The sequence below is a fragment of the Perca fluviatilis genome, chromosome 3, assembly GCF_010015445.1.
Source record: "Perca fluviatilis chromosome 3, GENO_Pfluv_1.0, whole genome shotgun sequence".
NCBI classification, from domain to species: domain Eukaryota; kingdom Metazoa; phylum Chordata; class Actinopteri; order Perciformes; family Percidae; genus Perca; species Perca fluviatilis.
The window spans coordinates 13,804,684-13,831,432 of NC_053114.1; the positions used below are offsets into that span (position 1 = coordinate 13,804,684).

Sequence of the window (26,749 nt, forward strand, 5' to 3'; positions counted from 1 at the left end):
TCCAAGTCACTGTGCGTTACTATTTTTGTCATTTTCCATAGTAAAAATATATATTTTTGCTTTCTTCTTGCGTCTCGGGGAGTGAAGTCACGTATGCGACAAGTCACGTTTTCAGCATGAGGACAGTTCACGTGTACCATGCAGCGACACAAACGTAAACAACAATGGAGGGAGGAGAGAGATGCGCGCTTTCTAGCTGGAAATACAGTCACTATTTTGAGTTTGTGTCGGCTAAAGACGGCAATATTAAGGTTGGTTGTACACTCTGTGCTGGTAGCGACAAAGTGCTATCTAGCTACAAAAACACTACGTCAAATTCGAAGAAACATTTGGAGTCGCAGCACTGCAGTCAAACTTACAGAGCAAGTCCCAGCAGGTGGTGCGAAGCAGAGAGAAGGAGGTCCCCCACCACCCGAACAACAAAAGCTGGACATCGGTGCAAAGCCAGTAAGTGGGGGAGAGTTGAAGAAGTTGGTCGGGCAGTAGGCCTATGTTGTAGCGGAAATGCTGCCCTTAAACACGGTTGACTCGCTCTCTTTCGTGCCATAATAAACCAGATCCTACTACTGGCAACGCCGTGCTGCCTCACAGTAAACCGGTTGTCATTTTTATGTTGAGGCTGTGGGGGTGTTGTCGGCAGTTGCTGAATGTAACTAATAAAGTAACTTGTAATCTAACTTTGTTACTTTTAAAATCAAGTAATCTGTAAAGTAACTAAATTACTTTTATAATCAAGTAATCTGTAAAGTAACTAATTTACTTTTTCAAAGTAACTGTGGCAACACTGATGTTGGGATACAGGTTGCATGCTCTATTTGATGCTAATATAGCAGTCCCTCAGCCTTTCTTTAATGGAATTTAGGCCAAACGTGATAGGAATGCTACCCTCTTCAAAGTCATGCACTCAGCTGCATAGATAGTCTCCCGTTCATCGACTGCTGTGGCGGGGATGCGAGGAGTCAAGCACATTCATCCTTTGAACTCTGCGTGGGTTTCATCTTCTGGATATCTGTCTCTTTGGGGGCAGCCATTTTAATATTCAAACCAAGCAGAGAGAACAAGTGCAGAGGGACAGCGGCCATTTGAATAATTGAAGAGGCTCCGTAGTGCTAAAGGATCCTCTCTCTCCCCCTCTCTCTCTCTCTCTCTCTCTCTCTACTATATTTTCCCTTCCATCTTTTTTCCAGCCCGGCTTCTTGAAGTTTGTCCCAGAAAGCAGTCTGGGACATGTGCTACAGTAGCAGCCAATCCAACAATCCCAATAGGCTGATGGAAGAAGATAGGAAGGAAGACGGAAAAGAGATGTCTCACAGAGAAAAAGAAATATAAAGGCCAAATCTATTCTGACAGAAAAATGGCTATGGACCAAAATGAGGGATGAAAAGAATCAACTAAAGCCGTCTCTGCCCATAATTTGTTAAACACTTTCACATAGCTTGTCCCATCTGTGTCCCTCAATTTGTTTGACAGACTTTAAAGCCAGGATATCTAAATAAGTCAGCGAGAATAACCTTCCTTCCAAAAGCCTGGATAAAGCATGAAGCACTTTTCAATTTCCAACATTCTTTCTCATTTTTTTTAAATCACATCTCAAGCAGTTAACTATTTAAAGTTCAATGAAGATGATAAAAAGTGATATACATTGTGCTTTTTGCTAATCACGTTAGAGCACTTTGTTAAAAAACAAAAAAAACAAAAAGCTTGCGCGTTAAAATCCATCTGGCTGCAGAGCTTGGTGTATTTTAGAGTATTTCAATCAAGTATTTAGGCTGTGTGTCCACCCATCTGTCTGTCTGCATAAAGATTCACTTAATCAAACAACTTCCAAGCAAGTGTATTTGATGGATTCCTTTAGAACAATGCATAGGAATATAAGCCTGGGCTAAAACATTTCCAACTTTTCATTTTCCATAGAAAATAAAAGTAATAAAAGCTGTCAAGCTGTCAAAAATTCTTCCAACACCATGTCTTGATTTACCGCCCAGAAGTCATTTGTGGGCTGGGAATCTTTGGCATTGACAATAAGTATTGCTGTTGCATGGATTCAAATAGGGCTTAATAAGACATACAGTATATTTATATTGTCCATGCATGAACATTGTAATGAGGGAGTACGTTGTTGAAGCAGCATGTGGTTGACATTGATTTAATTGTGCAGATCTGCTGAGGCTTTCATTTACAGCATCCATCCCCCTTGTTCCTTGCGCTTTAATTTTTTAATTTTTCCGCTCAGGAGATCTCGAGAAATTAAAATTCATATTTCATCAAAGCGTGAATAAAATGCTGATAACAGAAAATACATCAAATGTATCTCTAGTGTTAGTGATTCTGTGAAAGTCTCCTACATTTATGTAACTGTTACCCCATTAATATTTGTGCAGCGTATGAAAAATGATATTGAAGTAAAGTCCAATTATGACATAATATAGGTAATTTGAAACCCACAAAGGTCCAGCTGGTGCACCTGGATCTGATTTCATCCGAGGCAATGGAAATTCTCTCAGATTAGACTTCCAGTGATTTAGCCTTAGATCAGGATTATATTTAATCTACATGAAATTGGCTTTTGTTTTGACCCGCTACCCTTTTAGTAATGCATGACGAAGAATGTTTTGACCTTCACAGATGTGGAAGACGCACTCAAATGTTTTATGAGAGTGAAGGAACTGCTTTCAGTTCAAGATACTAAAGTTGGATAACTGATTCAAAAGGGGACTTTTTAACAAAGTAAGACCTTATTACTCAGTTTGATGGCTCATGGGTAGTGTATATTGATTTTGTGGCACAGTTTTAACAATGACAAATCGGCGCAAAAAGAAAAGGGTTAGGACTGACTTTGATTCAGTCAGAAATCAAATTTCTGAGGTCTGACTTCTCATTATCATCCAACATGCGCGTTTTCATCTTAGCTGTGTGTAAAACTCAAAGCCCTTCATTATATAGTGAATAAATGCATTCAATTATTGCTTCCAGTTTAAAAAAAAAAGTGATGTATGGTAGATGAGTGACTTGGTATAAATTACAAATCACAAAATCATGTTGTTGATACAATGATTGCATGGACAGGCAGACAGATAGATATGGATGACGAATTAAAGATGTGTCTTAATAAGGTGTGATGTTAGCTGTACTGGAGCAATGGAACACCATTCTTCCAAAATATATTCCCTCTAGAGCTGAAACTACATGAGTGGATCAAGGGAAAAAAATTAATCTGCAACTATTTTGAAAACCGATTAATCACTGAAGTCATTTTTAGCAACGCTAGCCGTGAAGCTTTAGGGATGGCAATGTTGGCCTTTAGATCTACATTAGATGGATTGGCAAAAATGTATGTTCCTACCTACTAGTGGTTCTATATGCAACTAGTACAGTAGGCTGACATTTGAGGTTTTCAGCGAAAAGTCTGTTGGATGGATTGCCATGCGGTTTGGTGCAGACATTTATGGTCTTTCTGAACTTTGTTGATTCCCTGACTTTTCATCGAGCGCCATCATCAGGTCAAATTCTTTTGATTTATATAAGCAATCTATTTTTTTTCTTTTCTTTAATCTATTTTTTCATAACGATCATTAAAGCTTTATGGCACTGGTAGCGTGGCTACAATCTTAGTCTTGTTTAGGCAGAAGAGCAAAAAATTCACCAGGTACAACTTCAAATGTGGATATTTGCTAATTTTCTTCATCCAATAGAATATCCTTGGGTTTTGGACTGTTGGCCAGACAAAACAAGCATTTTGAAGACGTCAACATGGTCCTGAGCTTTGGGAAATTGTGATGTTTTTCTCTATTTTTATATTTCTGACATTTTAGAGACAAAATTACTGACCAAAAAATGTGTTGGATGTCACACCGATTCCCTTATTTGGTGTTTGATCATGGTGGTGGGAAGCCAATGGTGGAAGTATTCGGGTCCTAAAAGTACTAGTACCACACTGTCAAAATACTCCACAATATTATATTGCATTTTATTGCTGTAGATGTTTAAGATTATGCTAAACTCCTAATCTATAAAATTGGTCTAAAAATTGCAGTGTCGATGTCCCGTTTTTTTTAGCTTTGTGACAATGCATTTTTCAGCTGAAGAAGGCTTAAAATAATTTGTTTATCTTAAGAAGGAGGAGAATTTTCTCAACACAAAGGAACACTTTAAGTTCATCAGAAAAAGAAAATAATTTTTTTTTTTTGTTTTCACTGGACAGGACATCTAGGAAAACTTGTAATCAGAAATGTAACTAAAGCGGTCAATCAAAACAACATATTTCACAATCCCAGTATGACTGATTTCTATTAATCTGGGTTCTCTCTCTCGGTCTTTCTTACTCTCATAAAGCAGTGTGATCTCAGTGACCAGGAGCCACTCTGTCACGTAGCTGACTTGCGGCCCATCATGAGACACGCTGTTCATCTCAGATGAAATGAATGCACACTCACTAGTTTGTCTAAAGGTCTCCAAGTCCCTAAGCCTCCTTACCCAGAAGTGCCACCCTGTCTTCCACAGTGCTGTTTGCAGGGGATGAAGATGTCCCTTCTTATGACCATCAGCAGTAAAGAAAATCAGTAAGAAGCTTTCATGCCACATTGCCTGGTTACTTTTGTCTGCTCCTGACAGCATTTGTAAAACGGAATACAGTGGTTGCATGTAGACGTGCTCCTGAAAAACAGCAGGTGGTAAAATAATGTCATGTTCCAGTAGAGTCCAAAGACTTAATCGTGATTTCTTTTGTAGCTGATTGTAACATGGTGGAGCTTTCATTGTTAAGGAAAACTGATAAGACCTCTACATGTTGAATGTGAATTGATTTGTGGATTCAGACGGTGAAATGGGTCCGTTTTGGGTGACTGGATAGAGACGAACGCCTGTAGGTGGCAACCATACCTCATCAACAATTGAATCACACATGCACGCGCACGGACACACACACACACACACACACACACACACACACACACACACACAAACAAACAGTCAGAGACATGAGATCTGGGCTTTATGCGTTAATGCGATTGATCCCTGATAATTGACGACCGCTGGGTGATTAAATGGGCAGATGGACCCGCAAGCAAAGTGGTCAAAGTTAAAGTGGTCCCTGGGCAATACAGGAACACGCTCACGCCTACACACGCACGCACCTACCTATACCTACCTACCTACACGCACGGACGCACACACACACACACACACACACACACACACACACACGTGACTCGCACACACGCGCGTGGCAGATCTGTGCCTGGAGACCGTGATTTCAACGTGCTCTCTATTCAAGTCATGGACTGCAGCGAGCGGGGGAACCATTAGGAGCCGGTGGCAAAAAACCCGCTTTATTTGGAACACACGGATGGTGATGATGATGATGCTGCCACACCAGCCGGATCGGACACACTCTCCCTGACAAGCGGAATTATTACTAATAGCTGCGCTTATGTAATCAATACACCGAATTGCTTTAGTAGGGGGGTGGGAAGGGGGGAAGAATAGCATCCCGTGGATCCTTCCCATTCTACTTGATAGAAAATATCCTACTGTATGCCATATGCTCTGCGATTTTTTAGAGCAGCCTATGGCAACCCATTTGTCCTGATGCGACGCGTGTGATGGTTGCAGTGGGACGGATATCCTTAATTTGATCCAATAGGCGTTCTCAGGATTTTTTTGTAGGACGCTTCTGCGCCCCTTTCTGCGCTGACCTTAACAATGCTTTAAATAGGTAATTAATTGTCATGTCTGTCCATGGTTTTGTTCATTTGTTTTGAGTAAATGACACTCGCAACAACAAAAAAACTAAAAGATTGACTAGTAAATCCACACGAATTAGTCCACTTCGGTTGTATTTGTATTTTTCTTTTTTTTTTCTTTTTTTGTTTGTGAAATTTGATTTAGCGGTCTTTCACAGGAGGAAACCACCAGTGGGAGTACATTTTGGACTGTGACTGGTTTGGGGGAAAGAAGGGCCTATACAGACTTGATCCCCCCATTAAAAACTCTGCAGGATTCCATCCTCTTCAGTCCAGAGGAATATCTTCAAGTCCAGGGGGTTCCTGCTCCTCTGAGGGCTTTCATCGGCGCTCATTGCATCCGAGGGAATGGTGGCCGCACCGCAGATCCACGCAACTCTTTCTCAATGTTTCGCAGGCGAGCATCTTGACTTGTGATCGAGAGAGACGCGGACTGCAGCAGCCTCCAATCCCTTTCACATGGAGATTTGTGCCTCGCTCGTACTGCAAATCTTGAAAACGGGGACCGTGGCCCTGCTGGTTTTTCCTTCGCTGTTCTCAACGTCGATTTCATTTATTCGAGAAAATGCGTAAGTATTCCATTTAATTCAGTCCATTTGAGCCTATTCGGTGTGATATGCTGTTGTATATCCCCATGTAGACCGATCCATCGCCATTTCACCCGTGATTTGTGGTTGCCTTACAGACTTCAATTTAAAGAAAGATACTTTTATTTTTTGAGATGCCCTTTTTTATTCTCTATAGGTAGGTTATGATAGTTGTCGCATCCTCTTTTGTGCGTGAGTGATTGTGCGTGTTTCTGAATGTGTGTGTGTGTGTGTGTGTTATAGGCTAGAGAGATATATAGATGAGAGATATGATGGATAGGGACAGAAAGGAGGTTGAGAAGGTGTGGGGGGTAGCTGGTGCAACAATTTGTGTGTTTGAGCGCTTGGTTGAGACTGTACGGGTCTGTGGTAGTCCCTGTTGCCAGCAGGACATTACTGCTAGAAAAAGGCCTACGTCATATGGTAATTCAAATTCAGTTCAGGTATTCTCAGCATACACGTTTGCAGCAGAAAGAGCGCCGGATTGGCCAGGTGGGCAGGCTGGCCCCTCAGGAAGGGCGCTTTGAGTGGGAATGTGGCAAAGCAAAAGCTTCAGGTCAAGCTTTATTTTACAGAATCTGCTCATGCACACAGCTTGTACACATTTCCTTTCTCTCTCATTTGTTGTTCTGCCTGTTGACCTAGTATGTCTGCAAAAAAAAACAAAAAAAAACATGAAAGCCACCCATGGGTGATACTCAGAAATGAGGTTGTCATTTCTCCCTTCCACAGCCTGAGCAGGTCAATCAGAAGTACAGGGAGCATTTTAAAATGTAAACTATCAAATCCTAGAGTTGTTGTTTTAGCAATACAGGCCTTTTTTCTTTTCTTTTTCTTTTTTAAATAAATAGGCGCTGTCCATCAGTGGGAGGTGCTGAAAATGCCTTGATGCTGAAAATACTTGTGTGTTGGCTGAAATGGGTAGAGGGAGCTGCATTTGAAGCAGACATCACATCTAAAACTGCTCGCGCTGCTGCATCCAAAGGCATTCCACTTAAACCTGAACCGGTTCATCCTCAAGTGTACACTTTTATAATATGCACATCTGGCGATTTTACAACCAGCCTGTAAAATGAAGGACACAGTCAAAGTGTTGAAGGATGGGGCTGTCATTTAGGGTTGGTTAACACAATATTTGCATGCATATACAAGCATACCCTACCCGTTATGTATTTGACCTATAGTCTGCTTGATGGGGTTGGAAGTTTGATGATTGAATGGTGAATTGGAACATCTTAAATACAGCATATTTCAGCAAAGGTTTCTGTAAATAGTAGGAAGAATAGTGCCTGTTTCACATCCAACCATTTATTCCTTAGTATCAGTGGGCTCTTTAAATGTCTGAAAATGTAGAGTAAAATGATCATTTAAAGTTTAAAAATGTCTTAAATCAAATTATTAGTTGTGTTCTCACCAACATATATGCAGAAACAAAATGATTGTTCCTTATTTAATTTTCAACGGTCCTTTAACAGTGAGATTTACAGTTACATTTTAAATTGGCGTTACATTCGGTTCTAGATCTGGATTATGTCAGTGCACAGTAATACGATGGTAACCACTCAAATTAAGGCCACCAATCAATAAGTGTCTCAATAGGTCATTAGGTCAGAATGAGCCACCTGAGCTGCTACACTGAGCTTTACGATTCTGAAAAAACCTGAAGCTCAACTAGAGAAATGCAAGAATTATTTTTACAAGACGTTCCAGTCAGAATCATTCTTTGTAGAATAAGTGTAGTGTTCTGCTTGGCTGAGAACTGGTGACCATTACTGCCAGCGTGGTAAACATGATCTCCATGCTTAACTCAGGGACCCGTCATGGCCTGTAGATTTGCGTTTGTCCTCTTGTAATATTCCTCAGTCATCAAGGCAGAAACAGCAAGACATAAGGGATGTGATCACCATGGCAGGTGTTGCTAGTTTTTGGCATTCACCTGCCTGCTAAGGGACCAAATAGATGTACACCATGCCAGGGCCACTCACCAGAACAGCTTTGACAGAAGCCTTCACTGTGGGAAATAAGCACTTGGGCGAATAGATTTCCTTTCATGCGTGACACACATGTAGTCAACCACTGGTTCAGAACAGGGTGAGTGGTGACTCATCTAACCAAATGAGTTTTTTTTTTTACCCTCAGTAAACCACCGCTGGTTCTTGTGCAACCTGCTGTGTAGAAAAACGAATTTACTGTACGTATAATAAGGGCTTGACGCGATGCAGTTCCACCATACTATTGCTCCCTAAATTTCTTGTGACAGACATTTATAGTGAGTTGATTCATAGTGCCATGTCTGTTTTTTTTTTCATGCATCTGGAATAATGCACAGACATCACAGTCGAGGGCTATGTGCGTCTGTTCTACCCAGGTGGTTATGTCGTTTCAACATATTTTCGTGCCATCATTACCTTAGCCGCATTTTTCCAATTGTGAAACATCATTAAGTCAAACAATGTACATAACACAAGCTCCAGCAAAATATACTTCAACAATCAGCCCTCTTAGAAAAGTCATGGATTTCTTCTTTGAGCCACAGGAGACGAAATAACGAGCAACTGGGTCTGCCTAGGGTTTTTAGACACAGCGCTAAGCATGGTGGGATGTTAATCACCGAGTCATTTTAAGGACCATTCACACACCTGCATGGAATAAACTGCACGTTTCACATCTTTCACACTGTCAGTCAAACTAGGAGTCATGATGAATTTCTAAAAGTCATTACAATAATTACAATTAGTCGATACATGATTAATGGGCAACAAAAAAGATCCTTTGTCAAGCAAAATACCTAATATAATCTGGTTCCAACTTCTCTTTTATTTGGTGATAATGATGGTGTATTATGTTAGGATACAATTGCCCATTTTGAAAACCTTGGGGTTCAATCTGTCAAAAGCAAAAATGCTGATTCATTTTCAAATTACTATCTACTTCATTGCACTTATACTTTTGGCGATTGAAGGGGGCAGTCAGTGTTTTTCAAGAATATGCTTTACTATTACGGGGGCACTGTTTTGTCGTTTCATCAATTTATATTGTCGTCTTGGCCTTCTGCATACTTCTCTGTGTGATATGAGGATTGGCGTTGGGAGTGGCGATAAATTATGGCTGAGGTTCCGTCTGCATAGAGTGAAAAAAATAAATAAATACTGGCCTGTGCTTTTTATCTTAACTAATCCAGAATTATTGTGTGCATTTCTGTACGTATATGTATGTCGCTGTGTGACATAAATAAGTGAATGGGACGCAGCTTGAGATTAGACTGACTTCCAGTCGGCTCCATTTTGATAGATAGCACTCTCTATCTTTCCAGTGGTACCTCCACAAAACATGTGTTTGTGTCGAGTGAAGAGACAGGCCAATCTGAACGACTTGAACCGCTCGGGTGTGAAAGAGACCAACGCATGCCAGGCTGGAGAGACTTAGTATTCACTGTAGCAGCTTAAGTTATGCCTTTGTGCACCAGAAAGGGGATTATTCAGCGCATCCTGCTCTGTGTCATTCACAAGTCTGCCATTCTAAATCAACAAATATTAACGTGGTGATGTACAGTATGAAGAGGCTGTATCTGCTTGTGTGTGCCTGTAGTACCACTACGGTTTATTATCAATAAGTGTGTCTTATGTAGAGTGACAGTGTTGATGTCTGACAAAAATCACAACTTATGGCATAAATGTCATTATGACACATTCACTGTTTTGACTGCAGCCTTTGGTGCCTTATTTCACCATCTGTTTTGTGTTCTATGTGTCTGTTGTGGCCTGCAGCAGCAACCAGCCATCAACTCCAGTGAGAGCTTCTGATAGAAAGAGTATGCTCAGGCTACGGGTACCATGTTTCTGCCTCTTCAGCAACCAGCCACTTTCTGCAAATGCCATAATGCCCTTTATAGATTCCTCTACATACTCCCAACAACCTACACATGTACAGTTTAGCAATACTGCTGGAGTAGACACTATTTTCTGTGATTATATGTATGGTGCTGCTGTGATGTGAGGCACATCTGAGTACCGCCCACTGCTGTAGAATGCATAATCACAGTAAACAGTGTCCAAAAGGCAATTATGGCTTCTTTTTTTTCCTTTTCACAAGTTTTCTTCAGATAGTAGTAACATGAACAAAATCAAGACATATCACAATGGTAGATAAAGCTTGGAATGTGTAGGGCTGTGGTTTGATAGCTCATTTTGGATCTGATCCCATGTTGATAAAACACTCTGATTAGTCAAGTCAAACAAATCTCACATTGAATATTGTATTCCCTCCCTATTTTATTAGCAACAACACTGAAAACATTCAGGGACAGTGATCATGAATTCAGCAGTATTCAGAAATATTCCAGTAAGCATGGTATTGATTCGCAGGTCAAAAGATGTTTAGACATCCAAGTTAAAACTGGGCGGAACGTACCACCCTGATATTTCAACAGCTGTTGTTTAAGAGCATTTCAATGGCTACAGTATATTTCAATGAAAAGCATAGTCCTAATTTACCTAATCCTAATTTACCTTGAACGGCAGCTGGATTCTCGCAATATCACAAGATCACGCGAGAATCACGGGATCACATATCACAATATATTATATACATTTAAATCTTGTCAGGCTTCAAGTAATGTGTTTGTGTCTGGTCCAGAGTCGGCCAGACCAATCAGCGCCTACTAAGGAGCAACTGGCAGCTACGGGCGGGGTTTAGGTGTGTGTGCTGGGAAACTGTTTGTTAACAACAACAATGGCGGCTCCTTAAAATGTTTGCATAGATGCTGCAGTAGCATCAGTTATATCAGACCTTTATTATCTTTATTGACGGAAGAGCAAAGAACAGCACTAAAGGCTTTTCTTGATGGTAAAAATATGTTCGCTCTTCTCCTGACTGACTTCTTCAAGAGTTTAAGTTTTGCCTGCCCTTTTCCAAACAGTTCAGGGCAACTTCTCAGATGGTTCTGTGTTATGCATCTGACGCATCAGGTTACGTCCTAACCATCACTTCAAATATAGTCACTTTAATACTGTGGAAACAATGGCTGTGGGACCCAGATATCGATAACAATTTGGCTCAATTTTAGTATCTAGATGTCTTTTGGCCCGCAACAACAAATCAACACTTACTGGGAATGTAGTGGATTTTAATTGTTACAATGGTAGCCTTTTGATATTTATTTAATATATTCTCTTATGGGTTTATATTGAAGAATTCTGTTACTAAAACTTGTTGACGGCTAAACCGAAAAAAGGGTTTAAACAGGATTCTGATTTTATAATGATTCAGTACTTCATTCAAAATTGCTTTTGAACCCTAATTTGAGGAATGTACAATTTACTGAGGCTGACGCTACCAAATGCATGACATGCAATGGTCACAGAAAATGTTAATGAGGCTGAAATGGCTATTTATAGCTCTTCTAAGGCCAGTTACTAGCTACGATAATCAAAAAAACTGACAGAGTAGGTGAGACCCAATCTATCTTCATGGAGGAAAAGCAGCTTGGATTCACAGCTCAATAAAAAAAAAAAATAATTATCACAAGGGGAAAAAAGTAACAGTGTCTATAGAAACTTCAAAATTCCTGCAGCATAATCTGTTTCTCCTCTGTCCATCTGTATGGTCAGTATGTTCCAAACAGTCAATTTGTTTGCCAAAATATGACGCTAGCAAGAGTCTGGAACATGCTGAGAATATGGATGGACAGTGAAAAGAAGAATATTATGCTGCAGGATGGACTTCAAAAGTTCCGGTGTACAATTTGATACTTTGTTGTAACCACCACCTTGGTTAGCTGTTGGAATCCATGTTGGAACTGCCACAAATCAAAGCTATCGTCCTCTGCAAAGCAGAAAGCTGCAAACCTTTAAGCTTACTTTGAGCCCTACAGGGAAATAGTGTTTGGTAGTAAAAAATAGTTTAAACTATTGGAGAAGTATTCCTTCACTTCCTCTGGTCTGTGGTAGAAAAAGAAACTCCTTTTTCACATAAGATATTTATGTTCTGATAATAAGGGCACTGATACATTGTAAATATATTTTGAACACTAAGAAAATTGAAGGTCTATCGCCATGCTAGCAGTTCTTTGAGGCTGTACTCATAGGCCCAGTGGTGCTTTGTGCTTTATGGTAATGCTGATGCCATGTCCAACGTCTTAGTTAAGCATGTTAGCATGATAATATTTGCTAATTCAGCTTTTTGTGGGTTAGAGACCCAACAGAGGGCAAAAGAAAATGATTTAAGTTGTTATACTGCAAAGACTACAGGCAGCTTATATGTGCCACCCACCTGCTTATGTCGCTTCAAAACACAACTACACAACAGAGTCCAACCTACACCAAATACAGCCATATGAGTATTCTGCCATTTGATGCGTCAAGTTCAAACCTAGAGTAGGTGAAAGCAAGCCCTTGGAAGGGCTTTGCCTTAAAGCCCGGGCAAATCTCATTGTCTGCTTATCAGCCTCAAATTTACTCCGCCTTACTAAGATATTCCCTTAGAGAATTAGGGATAATAGCTGAAGTGATGACAGTCATGATGAGTCTCTATCTCTCTCATGTTCAATGCCCCCCTCCTCTTTCTGTCTGCCTCTCTCTAACCTTCCCCTATTTATCTAACACCCCACATATTAATATACATGTTATCTCCTGCCAGTTCATTTAGCTCAGATGTCTTTGATGAGAATATCTCAACAATACTTAGAGTCATGCATGCATGGACTTTCATGTTGCAACTCACTATGAACAGAGTGATTCATGGTACGGTGACGGAAGTTAACAAATCAATGTAAGAATGAAATGAATATCTAGTTCATTAATGCTTTGGCAAACCACTCAGATTCTAGTTGCTGGAATACATTTGATTGGCTTAATTGGCAAAGATGAAACCCCAGTAACTGGCGCCAAGTCAAACACTACTAAACCGAGAAGGGAATCTTGTAAGTCTGACAAGATTGCCTCTTTAGTGTGTGGCCCGGAGTCGCCTCAGCTACATTTCTCCCCTTTTATGATCTTCATCCACCGTGTTTTCTGGGCTTGAACAAGGCTGTTCGAACATTTTGTTCCCTTGTTGCCATGTATTAATACGTTATTGGTGAACCTCATTGTTTGCCACAACAGCATTTTGTCCTTCAATTTCAAAGGCAAAGAAAGAGAAAATCTCTTACGAGGCCATTCTTTGTCTTGTATTCTCAATAATAACACAAAGTCCCTTTCATATTTTGTGCAATGCATTAAGTCTGCGCCAAGTATCCAATGCAGCTGGAGTACTTAAAGGACCGTTGCAACACAATTTGATCTATTCCATGTTTTCTGCATCTTTTAACTGTTTTACTAGCCTGACAAGCCAGACCCACATCAAGATGTTGAGTCTGGGAACTCACCATTGGCAGGGCTCAAATCCGAGGGGCGGGATAAAGTCTTTCAAATTCCCTCTACACTCATAGCCAACCAGAGCAACGCTAGTTGATAGATTAAACTTCTGCCGTATCTGGTCAGCAAAACTCCGAACACATCTTTCTTTTTTAAGAATGGTTCGGTGTAATTCACCCTAGGGTCCTTTGCACCATGACCTCGAGCCAAACACCCCCCAGAAGCTTTTTTCACCTGGGTCTAACATTGGGAGAGTTAGCTAGAGTAGCGTTATCAGCTGAATAGCTAAGCGCAGGGGCTAATGGACCCACGTTTGTATCTCGTAAGTTACCCCACTAATAATGCCCGAAATGATACAAGAACGTCTACAGCAAGAGGTATAAGTAGTTATGCTCTCATAAACGATGGATTGGAGTTTAAGTGCACCAGAAGTTTATGTAAATAACACTTGCCTGCTGGCTTCTGCTCTCTGCTGTTGTTGCTGTTGTTAAAGGAAAGTGCTTAGGCCCTACAAATTACAACAACCGAAAAGAGATGCAACAAAAATATTTTTTAATTTAACTTTTTTTTTTTGTAAGTGCTGTAGTATAACTAGCAGGAGACAAGTAATAATTGAGGTAAGTTTGGAGACATTACCTTATTTAATCATTAAATTAATAAATATTTTTGTTGTATCTCTTTTCGGTGTAGTAATTTGTAGACGGCCCTAAGCACTCGTCTAACTGCAGGTAGCAGCAGCAGCAGCAGCAGCAGCAGAGAGCAGAAGAGAGCAGGCAAGTGTTCATAAACTTCTGGTGTACTTACAAACTTTCCAATCCATCGTTTTATGAGAGCATAACCTATTTGTACTACTTGGGGGTGTTTGGCTCAAGTTCATGGTGCAAAGGACCCTAGGGTGAATTACTCCGAACCATCACTTTAACTCCAAGTCTTCCAGAGTAGCCAAAGCCAAAGCCGATTCAAAAGGCCGCTGTTCACCAGCAGCAGCAGCCATCTTCTTTGTTTTCAAGTAGCAGGGAATTCACGCGCAACCGTCGCAACTCTGCCGTTCTTATGTTAAGCCCGCCCACCGACTCCATACACGATGTGATTGGCCTGACCAGAATTTGGTTTTTCCAGCTTGCAAGCCAACAGAGAGTTGTTAGACTGACCCTGGCTGCAAATTAATAGGGTGCGTCTAGATTTGTAGGCTACCATTTTACATCATCGGAGATAATGGATGTCCCAATCACATTTTTCTGCAATTCCAGTCTTCCTATTGAGTCTATGCCGATACGTTTTATTCATTACAGTGACCAAACCTAAAAAAATGTCTGGGTCAGCTGAGCCGCAGGTTAGGATCGTAAAAGACGAGACACCATTTTGTTATTCAATATAAGTTCCATTAAAACATTTTTTTAAACGCTAAAATGCTGTCTCAAAAACTGACTGAAGCATGCACATTACAGGATGGACATATGCCATAAATTAGACAATAAGATGCTATTAGTAGTTGAATAACAATATGATACATCTGAAGGTTAGCAGACTAAGTGGAAAATGTTTCTGGAAAGAAACATTGTTATTGAGGTTTTGTTTCTAATGCGATTTTTTAATGCTTTGAAAACTACAAAGGAGATTCAATTAGTCTCCATTTTACTGGGTGGCTGCAGAAATCTCAGACACAGACAGATCCAAACCTCAGCACATAATGTATATCTAAACTTATATGCATGGTTCAATAACGCTTGGGTTTAAAGTGATGGTTCGGAGTAATTTCACCCTAGGGTCCTTTGCACCAAACACCCCCCCAGAAGCTGGACATTGGACGAGTTAGCGTTATCAGCTGAATAGCTTAGCGCAGGGGCTAATGGATCCAGGCTTGTATCTTGTCAGTTACCCCACTAATAATGCCCGAAATGATACCAAAATTCTACACTAGTACAAATAGGTTATGTACTCATAAAACGATGGATTGGAAAGTTTGTAAGTATACCAGAAGTTTATGTAAATAACACTTGCCTGTTGGCTTCTCGTCTCTGCTGCTGCTGCTCTCAGTTCTCAAATGTGTTTATATCATTGTAAATACATAAAACATACATATATGTTTAAGACGTCACATTTTTCACTATTTTCTCTCATTAAACAGAAACATGAATTATTAATTAGGGCAGTAATCAGCAGATTACCAATAAAGAAAATAATCATTAGTCACCGCCCTATGTTTTTTAGCTCTTCAATCATCTAAAGTGGCAAAAACTTCTCACCTAATTATTTGTCACACCTGTAGCTCAGTAATAAGCATTATGCGTTTCCGTGTAATGTCTTTGAGAATACACAGCTGAAGCTACATTTTGCAAGCTTTGCTAACTAGCACCTGCTGCTTGGACTTTAATTATCCAGACAGGGAATACGGAAACAAACTGAGGGGGATCCCCAGGTCTTTATCTCATTCACACGGTGGTAATGAAAATGACTAACAATAAGGGCCAGTTAATAAAATTAGAGACAGTGGCACTTCTTGACTAACCTACCTACCACTTGTGGTGCAAGGTTTTTAATTAACAGGTCCTGTCATATGATTGGATAAGGATGCATCACTGGATATAGGAATACACACCTTGTTTCTGTGTCCAGTCAGGCTTCAGAATCTTCAGTCTTTTATTCACTCTTCTTTCCTCTCTGACAGAATATGAACAAGGATGCAAGGCAGGTCTGATAAAGTATATATATATATATATACATGTGTATATAATACCTCATATCAAGATAAAATCTGATCCTACTTTTCGGTGAAAGATTTGCAGGCATGTAATGTGTTAATATAATGGGTCTCAAAGAGTTTATCCCAACCCAAAGAACCTCCACCGATACATTGTAGTCATGTTGGGCATTTGAACACTAACAAGATCAAGAGTCCACAGCCATGCTAGCATCTCTGTGAGGTTGTACATACAAGCATAGTGGTGTTATGTGCTAATTGGCACTAAACAGGCTGATGGGATGTCATGAGAGTTGCAGGTATTTGGTCATAAAATCCAGTATTGGACAAATTAACATTTTTCCACTGGATATGGATATGGAAACCTAAAGAATAAACAGAGTTAATATAATTCATCATGAGGGGAACATGACTGTCTGTATTTCATGGCAATTCATCCAATAGTTGTCAAGACATTTCACACAATCTCATGATGGCGCTAGAGGAAAAGTAGATGATCACCAATGCCACTAGCATGGCTCCAAACTGTATAACTATCTTCAACTTTTTGTTGTTTGACTCATAATGCTATTTACACAGTGGGCAGGGAAAGGAGAATCAAATACTTGCAAACACTGCAAAGACAACAGGCAGCTTATACTGTATGTGCAACATGATGAATCTATAGTGTAAGCCATTTACCAACAAGTCTGCACAGCTCCTGCTTATGTTGCTTCAAAACACAACTACACAGCAGAGTCCAACCTACACCAAAGAGAGCCATATGCGTATTCTGCCATTTGATGCGTCAAGTACAAAGGCTTTGCCTTGGTAGCCCTGTTTTCAGCTTGACAGCAATGTATTGTGCTAATACATTGGGTTTGAACATGTTTTTAAAAGGGAAATAATTTATCCCAACCCAAAGAGGAGCATGTACCTTATCAAATGAACATGGAAACCATCAACATTAAAGTAGCATGATTTTTTCATATTGCATTCTCAATAGATCATATCACAACAAGGATCACAACTAACAATTATCTTCATTATCAATTCATTTGTGGATCGATTTATCATTTAGTAAAATTTTTCAAAGCCCAAAGAGAGGTCTTGTCCAAAGTTACCAGTCCAAATGGCTAAAAAGATATTCAGTTTACTTAACTTTATTTTAGTTAACTATAAGACAAAGAAAACCATCAAATCCTCCCATTTAAGAAGCGGAAACCATAAAATGTTTGGCATTTTTGCTAAGAGAATTACTCAGTGATTGATTACCAAAAGGTTGCTGATTCACTTCCTGTCAATTGAATGATTTCGTTTAGCTTTAATCAAAACAATTATTCAAGAAAATTGACAACTTTTTTGAACTAAGCCATCATTTCAGTCTTTTTTCCAGAAGAAATGCAATGATTGTAAATCTTTGAGTCACATTTTTCTGTCATTTTCTAAACAACATCATTGATCAGTTTATCACAAAAACAATGAAAAGACCAATTCCTAATAAGTAATGCAGCCCCAAATATTATTGTTGTGTGATGGGTAGTGATGATATGTACACTCTGTATCATGAGTCATTCAATACAGCGTGGAGCAGCTAGGCTAAGGGGCATATGGCCATGTTGGAGGAGAGCCATGCGGCTTCAGGCGGGGTAAACGAATGGGCAGAGATTGTTGGTGCATTAGCTCCGCATCATGTTTCACTGTCATTTCTACAGTGAACACACCGTTTATCCAACAGCAGTAAATAAAACATTGCAATCATATTTTTTGCTCCATGTTAGAGAAAGTTGGTGGTCCAGGGAATTAGGGCTGTCACACTCTAAATACCGTTTGACTGTGCATGAAGATGAGAGAGAGAGAAAAAGAGAGACAGAAGGAGAACGCTTGTGTTCCACTAAAATATCCTTGGCGACGAAAGACGCTGTATTCACACATTATTCACGGACAGTTTGTACCAACACCAACATTCTGCTAAGGCTATGATCGGCTGCGATTGGCTAAATGCACTAGAGGAAATGCTGGTGCAGAGCTACAGAGCTACAGAGCTGACGGCGGACTGTGTGCGTCGACTGTTGATTATGGGGAGAGCCTGTGGTTCCATCTATTTCATATTCATGAGCCAAATGGTTCATGTTGTATTATTCATGAACAAATTAGACGTTCAAAACACCAGTGTGAGCAAGGCCGTATGCAGAATGCATAGGGCCTCATGAACCAAACTTTCACTTGAAACTCTTCCACATTCTCTCTGCCTGATGCCCACATTTAAATTGTCCTTTCTTTTCATCCCTGATCCTGGTGCTGTGTTCCCTGTTCAAATGAGCTACCGAGGCTCAATATGTACCACATTCTTTTTGGTACACAATTCTAGGCTGCTGTCCTTACAGCAGTTTCCACTATCTACAAGCAGTGGTGAATCGAAGACTGTCTTTTATAGAAAAAAAATAAATATATATGTTTACTGTACAAGAGGTTGAGAGCTGACCTGCTTGTAAGAGACCAGCTTTGTTCTGCCTCTCTGATCAGCTGGCTTGCCTGCAGTCGGGGACGGAGCAACAGAAGTGTGTCCAATCAAGCTGAGCCCTGTTTTAAAAGGCCCTGCAGTCGTTGGGCAGAGGCCGCGTTTACGACCCAAAATCGAGGAGACGAGCCTGGCCCTCTTCCAAGCCCTCGAGCTCGTATATTCTGTCTGAGCATATCCACAGTGAAGTGCAGCACTGCAAGGAGGCCCCACAAGACACCTGTACATGTGTTACTGACTGTGTGTGTGTGTGTGTGTGTGTGTGTGTGTGTGTGTGTGTGTGTGTGTGTGTGTGTGTGTGTGTGTGTGTTTGTGTGTGTGAGTGTTTAGGATGAAAGAAAATCTTGTTAACCTTCAAACCTCCTATATTTCTTCAAGTATAGACATGACTGGAGACATAGCAATAACAATGAAATCGTATTGATGCAAAGTGTAAATAGTATCACAGCGGAAGAAATATTCTATGAGGTCAATAGAAAGAAAAAAAAACAGTCACTCAGCAATAATGAATGCAGTCTGTGCAGTGTTGCTAAAATATACCTTTGACTTCAGTTAACAAATATAAAATCACTTCATTTACATTAGCCAAATGGGAAGGTGCAGTCATTTTTGTGATTACAATGCGGTTGGTCAATTACTGTAATAGTGTGGACTTATGGCACATTAGGGTGAACAGTGTTTTACACCACAGTGGGTATTATCTATTCCAGAGCTAATCCTTACACTGAAGGTCACAAAAACAATCCAGTGCCTTTGTGAGCCTGAAATCGATTTGAACAGACCAGATGTGGTTAGGGACCAAAATATGAAATTGCTGTTGAGTGTCATAACTTTATCTTTATTATTTTATTATCTTAATTTTTATTCTTATCTTGGTTTGGTTCTGTACTCTTACCTGAAGCTCTCCTTTGTTTCATTCCCGTTGCTGTTGCTGCTATGACACCTGAATTTCCCTCTGGGGATTAATAAAGGTTTATCAAATTGTATGTTAATTTTTGGTAATGGCCTGTAGAAATCATGCCGTGATGGTACTCAGTGGAATTGCATACCTCAAGTAATAACTTTCTTTGAGAAACGCTGTTACTGATTAACTGTACTGTCACAGCAGGAACGTGAGCTTGAATGCGGACATCGAGTCAGCCACCTCAACCGTTTGTGTTGGGTTTGTGTAATGATTTGTTTTTCTCAAGAGTGGAGCCATGCCAGCATGGCCCACAATTTTACCTCACTCATGGTGATCAATAGGCATTAGCTTGGGACAAGAAGTTTTCAAGTGTGTAGGTTGTTCAGTGAATGATTGGCAGCTCTCTGCATCACCCAGACACGAACATGAAAGCTTCCTACACCTGACTGAGCCAAACACACTTCTCAACCTGAATGAATGAATGCCACTCCCTGGGCTCTCATTGCTGCAAAATACATATTGCGGCTGTTTTGGACCTCTGACATTATCCATAAAAATTTGTTTCTGGATCATTCTGAGGTGGATAAAAGGCCACGCTGTCACCTCACAGCAAGTGTGCAATGTTGCCATTGTGTTCACCCAGGCTTCCTCCCAAACCGAAAGTCATATTACGAATACTTGTGCCTTTTCCCTTAACCAAGGCACTAAACACTGAACTGCAGGTTGCCCCATGGCACTGATTCCTGACTGGCCACTGCTCTTAAATAGTTAAGATGAATTAAAAGGGGGAATTTCAACACTGAGATTTGTAAAGTTTAACTTAATCTAAATCTACGGTAAAATAGGGGTTCACAGAGTTTGGGACATTCAAGAGTTGGGTCGGGGTTTGATCAATTGTATTGAATCCGAATCCACAACCTGAAAATGAGATGAGAGCAGCAGCAGACATGACATGATTATTAAATATGTATTTGACATGTTGACATAACAGATGTTGCCTCCTTATTAGCACCTTTATCGTTCAGAAGCCACTTTATCGTATTGGAAGTCTTGATTCAGCAGAGCACCAACATTGCTCATTCAACACCTTTGTGTATTTTGACGTTAACGTTAGCCTGTTTGCACTACAACAGAGTGTCTTTTCTCTCCTCTGATTTTCCGTCTCGTTTTTGGTTCGGTCTCAGTAGGGGTTTTTCAGAATTACATCTTGCAGTAAAAATGAGACTTCAAGATGTAATCTGGCTTTTCTAGATCCAAACACTGGCTTCATTGTTCTCAATAAGTCAAAGCGTTTTTTTTTTCTAATTCCAATTCATACATATATGTGCAACTGAAGCTAAACTGACTTTCTTTCACACCTCGATTGCAGTTATTACACCATTCAGAGTGCAACAGCATGAGTGTTGAAGAAAAACATTCACTTTTATTATTTTACCAGCAAGACTTCACAAAACATACAAACTGTCGGTACAGCAGAACCGGGCTCAGACTATCAACTGCAACTGGGCTCCTCTATTTGGCTGGCAGAAATGTGCCATGGACTGCTTAATCTGCCACCTACTGGCACATGCAATGCATGTGTCATTTTGAATATAAATAACTAAATGTCCAAGTATAGTATTTAACAAAATAATGTAATTATAAAAGGAGTTTTTTCAGGTGTCACACTGTTTCCATTCCTCTTTACAACATCTACTATGAGTCTTAAACCAAGACAAGTTTTACAAGTCAAGTTACACAGATGTAATCATAGAAACATGTAAGTTACCTGTGTACATAGTAGTATAATGGATAAAACCTCACTTAGCATGTCAAATGTATTAAATTATAAAGTAGTTGCATATTCAGGTGCAGCTCTCTGTCTGAATGGTGAGGTAGGATACAAGAATAGGCATTTGCACAACAAAGACCTGATCTATCAGTTACTGGGGAGGCAGATAATGTGGCAGTGGACTTTGAGATGTGCAACAGAAGGGATAATTTAATTATTGAAAATCGTGCAGGCTCCTTCCTTTCCTGTCCCCCACGGTGTTCAAGGTTAATTGTCATAAGTTCAGGACAATCTACCACCAAGGCACAAGAGAGGGGACCAGAGGAGAAATGCCACACATCAATTCAATTGTATTAAGATGATTGTGCATTCAAGCAATATTTTCCATTACGCATCGATTCTTCAGTGGAGACTACCGTCAGGCAGCTTCAAAGAGATCCAATGCTCTACATCAGTTACTGCTTGTCCCCTCTTCTCACTGACATCATAGGAAATAAACTGGAAAACTAAGTGTAAGTAAACGATAATAGGAAACGTCTTCTGAACCGTATCCTAAACTGAGGCCCTTTGCTGTGAGATTAACAAAAGGTGTTTGGCTTTGCATAGGCACTGGAGATAGACGCAGGCCATTCCAGACAGCAGCATGTTAGCGTGTCTCAGCAGTTTAGAGGATTGCTTGTGTAATGCCATCTGTATTCAGGGGATGAACACCCACTTTTACACCAGGGCAGAGAGAGAGGAGCAACAGTGACTTCAGCCAACATCTGTCGCTTTCCCTCGATCTTCCATTCACTCATCCGCCAGGCGCTTTCATCCACTTAAAATCGTGACACAAGACCGGATATGTTAATCGAAGAAACTAGTCACCCTGAGAATATGAAGGATAAAAGCGTTTGTGAATGTGTGCCACGGACTGCTGCAAAGCAGAACAATGATCGGCTTTTGATCTAAAGCCCTCAATAAATAATTTGTTCCTCCTCATTTATGGATTAAGCTGTGTCACATACAAAAAGAAATCCAGTATACACAATTTACACATGCAATGTTCCATGTAGGAATAAAGGTTTAATTACTAAATCTAAAGCTGGAACTCTTTTTTTTTTCTGACAAGAAGGTGCAAACTAAACCAAACTGAAAAATAATCTAATTGCTATTTTGATGATAAAATAATGATAGAAAATTGCCAAACACATCATTGTTACAGCCACTTAAATGGAGGATTGCTTTTTTTTGTCTTGTGATCCTAAACTGAACATCAAGTTTTGGAGAGTTGGTCAGATAAAACAACTGTTTTTGCAGACAACAATTTCTGACATTTTATAGACCAAATAACTATTGATTAATCAAATAAATAAATGAAAAATAATCGTTAGTTGCAGCCTAGTCTATATCCATGACGTTCCACTTCCGGGATTGCTCCGATGCTGCCGGAAATTCGGCCAGATGTCACTCTTTTCTGTCTGTTACCTTCCGCTTTCTTTGTGTTGTAATGTAAAAACTCCGGTGGATTTATGAGGACTATGGTTAACTGCTCCTCAGATCTCTGCAGGGTAAATCCAGACAGCTAGCTAGACTATCTGTCCAATCTGAGTTCTCTGTTGCACGACTAAAACAACCTTTGAACGTTCACTTCTTCCACCAAAACAAGTTCCTCCTTGAGGCTATTTTGCAGAGGCGCCGTTGCTCCGTCCGGCGCTTAGCGCTGCCCAAGACGATTGTGATTGGTTTAAAGAAATGTCAATAAACCAGAGCATGTTCTTCTCCCATCCCGGAGTGCTGTGTGGACTAGCCAGACCCTCCTCTGCAGCGATGTGGAGGAAGGTCTGGCAATACTTGACTCTAAAATCATCAGAAGCAAGGACTAAAGAATGTGTCTGCTGTCCAGCAAAATATACAAACATACGTATGTAGTTCCCAAATGCACACGGTGAAGAAGCCGTCGTATTAGCCATCTCCAGTATCATAGGGCGAGCCCAGTCTCACTGAAAAGCGTACAAATACCACGGGTTTCTACCTGTGAAATACGTGCAATGTGTACGCGAAAGTGAAATTGTTCGTACAGTAGATACGTGGAGCGCTCCAATTACAGTAATGGAAACCACTGCGGTTATAGTATAAATGGACGTGGGACCGCATAAGGACGTTGGTTGGGGTGGTGGATGGGTAAAACACAGGACTTTCACCCAGGAGACCGGGTTTTGCGTCCCGTGTTCGGCGATTTTCAGCATGTGTTTTTTTTTTTTGTTGTTAGGCCGTTTATTAGCGTGTTTATGTGGCGCGTTTTTGCGACTTTGTAGTGTTTTTTTGTTAAGCCTTCCCCAATGTTTCTTCCCTAAACCCAACCGTTTATTAGTGTGTTTTTGTGACTTTCTTGTGTTACTAAAGCCTTTCCCTGCATTATTTTTCTAAACCCAACCATATCTATGTTTTTGTGTGTGATGCTGTTCTCGCGATAACACACAACGTGGTGACGCGAGCTGCGTGCATATAAAACGCACCGGTCCCCATTACTTCAATTGGAGCGCTCCGTGTCTGTAATGCACGTAGAATTTCACTTTCGCGTACACATTGCACGTATTTCACAGGTAGAAACCCGTGTTATTTGTACGCCTTCGAGTGAGACCGGGTTGCATAGGGCGTAGAGTCTAAAATCACACAAAAAGGCTGGTAAAACCAAAACAAGTCTGCAAATCCCCATAATTGCATCGTATTGAATAATTATATGATATAATTAGTTTGAAAGTGCCAAAGCAGTTGTGGTCCATGCTCTCATACAGTAATATTAGGAACTTGGTTGGTTGGGTTGTCAGCAGTATGGTGGGACTTATTAAGTATTGAAACAAGAATAAAATGTAGGTCAATGGAAGAGCAATGAACAGCAATGACATTGCTGATTTTTTATCGACCACTCATCAAAATGTCATGTGAGTAAAAGGCTCGCCAACAGAGGTTGAGGTTGAGGGGTGGGGGCGATAAGGTTGGACCCAGCAGTTAGAAAAGATTTGACACTGAGATCACTGTAATAGTAAACGGTACAGATCTACATGATGCTGCCATGTACAAACTGCTGTTAGTTGTTCCTATATGGATTTGGGCTTTGGCGTTGGGAATTGTTTGTATGTAATGTCTGTTATCGGTGCTAAATGGGCAGAAGTGGCAGAAGATGTAATGCTGCTGTGAAACACAGCTTTCTGTTGACACTCGCCATTCGCTGCTGTTTAGAATACACTTCCTGTGTCTAAATGTGATGAGATTTTTCTCCTATTTTTATTTTGGCGGCAGCCTTGGTAATAAATGATCATTGCTCTGTCCAAAAAAAAAGGCGACAAGTCTGTTTTGTTCATCCTTGTCCCCTTTCTCCTTAAGTTCTTTTCATCTTTGGAAGGCAATACCAAACTCACGCCACTACAACACTAGAATTTCAATTAATGTATCCTTTTCCTTTGTTTATTGTCTTCTTAGGCACAACATACACAGAGTATATGGATGTGTACAATGACAAACAAAAAACTATTCTATATGAACTATACTAAACAGCTATATCCATCCATGCCCTTATTGTCTATTCATCGTAGCTGTTGTACATTCCAAATTCGCTATCCTTTTCGAGACTGCAAAGACTTTTTTGTAGTTTTGCAGCTGTAAAGCCTGCAAACAACAGCCTACGTTGATTAAGAGTAAGGAATGAATTGTTTGTTAAGTCTGATAGAGAATCATGAACACATTTCAAAAATAGCAATACAAGGGCATTACGTTTTTTCTTAGATTTTGTGTAATAAAATAAGTAAGTAGACGACATCCTTTTTTGTGTCTGTTTTATCACGTGGCTGTCACTGCTCATGCTAACTGTCTTCCTTTGTTTATTCCAAAAAAGCTGCTGTGGCTGCTCCAAGAAAAGCAGAAGCATCATTTTCTGTGCTGAACAAGAGATTTTGTTCCTATAAGACCTACGAGACACTGAGTGCTTGCACAGCAAATGTTAAAGTTTTCATGACCTGGATATGTATGTGGAATCGCTACTCTGTGGTATGAATTGTCAATAGAGGACACCAGATGTTGCTAATGAAGTGTTACTTTAGGTTTTGATGTGTTTTAAATTGGTAATCAGAGGCTCATGTTGACTTTATTTTAGATCTTATGTTAAAAGGCCATTACTGTATATGCAGATGCTTCAGATGATTTTAGAATAATTATGGGGCTTGTTGCACATCTGGATTCAGGTAGGATTCTGGATTGACACACACACACCACACACACACACACACACACACACACACACACACACACAACCTAGAGTTAGTAGTTGTAGTAATCTTTGCTGCACTATTTAGAAATATAGGACAATATATGTGATACATGCAATGGAGAGCTGGGGAGAACATGTACATTCCAGACACATAGGTTATCTGTACATTTTTGACAAATTATCCTTATGTCTGCATCAATGTGTACTTCAGTTTCCTCCCACAGTCCACAGGGTTAGGTGAAGTGGAGACTCTAAAGTGCTCGTAGGTGTGAATGTGTTTAGCTGTCTATATGTGTTAGCACTGTGAAGACTGGCGACATGTCGTAGTTCTCACCCAGTGCATGATGAGATAGGCTGCAGCCCCCTATGGTGCTGAACACTAGTGATATAGAAAATGGATGGATGGATTTGCTAGCAGTTAAACTATAAATGATACATTTTCAAGTATTTTCAGTGATTTAAAGCTGCCTTAACCTATCTTTTTTTTTTTTTTTTAACCCCAGCTTGTAGCTGTTTTCATCAAAGTAGCTCCAAAAACCCACAGTACACCTGCTGCCCAACACCAAACGGCAGTCTCAGTTAAAGACTAGCTGGTGAGTATGGTGGAGGATTCACCAGCTAGAGAGCCCGGTATCTTCTCAGATGTCGGTAGAGATCAAAAACAGCTGAAGGGAGAGTAAAAATTGAGAGAATGATCTTTAACTGTAGTCAACAGATAATAATAAAAAAAGAGAGACAATTAGTTGGTGTGAATGAACAAGCACATCACAGACACACACACACACACACACACACTGTAGGATTATTTTGACTCCAACCTTTACCACTGCTGTCAGAACAAGGCCAAAACAAGCAACTTTGTTGTTCAAATATAGCTCAAACAAGCACCCCCCCCCTCCCGCGCACGCCCACTGAATGAACAGGGGAATGATCAGCTCGCCCTATTT

General features: G+C 40.3%; 1 protein-coding gene across 1 annotated transcript in view; it reads left to right on the top strand.

Moving 5' to 3' along the window:
- The first annotated feature begins 5,251 nt into the window (after nt 1-5,251).
- Nucleotides 5,252-26,749, top strand: part of lrrc4cb (leucine rich repeat containing 4C, genome duplicate b) — a 46,489-nt gene continuing 24,991 nt past the window's right edge. Inside the window, exon 1 of the mRNA XM_039796070.1 lies at nt 5,252-6,310. The gene's annotated coding sequence lies outside the window, so the exon portion shown is untranslated. The remainder of the gene's footprint in view (nt 6,311-26,749) is intronic.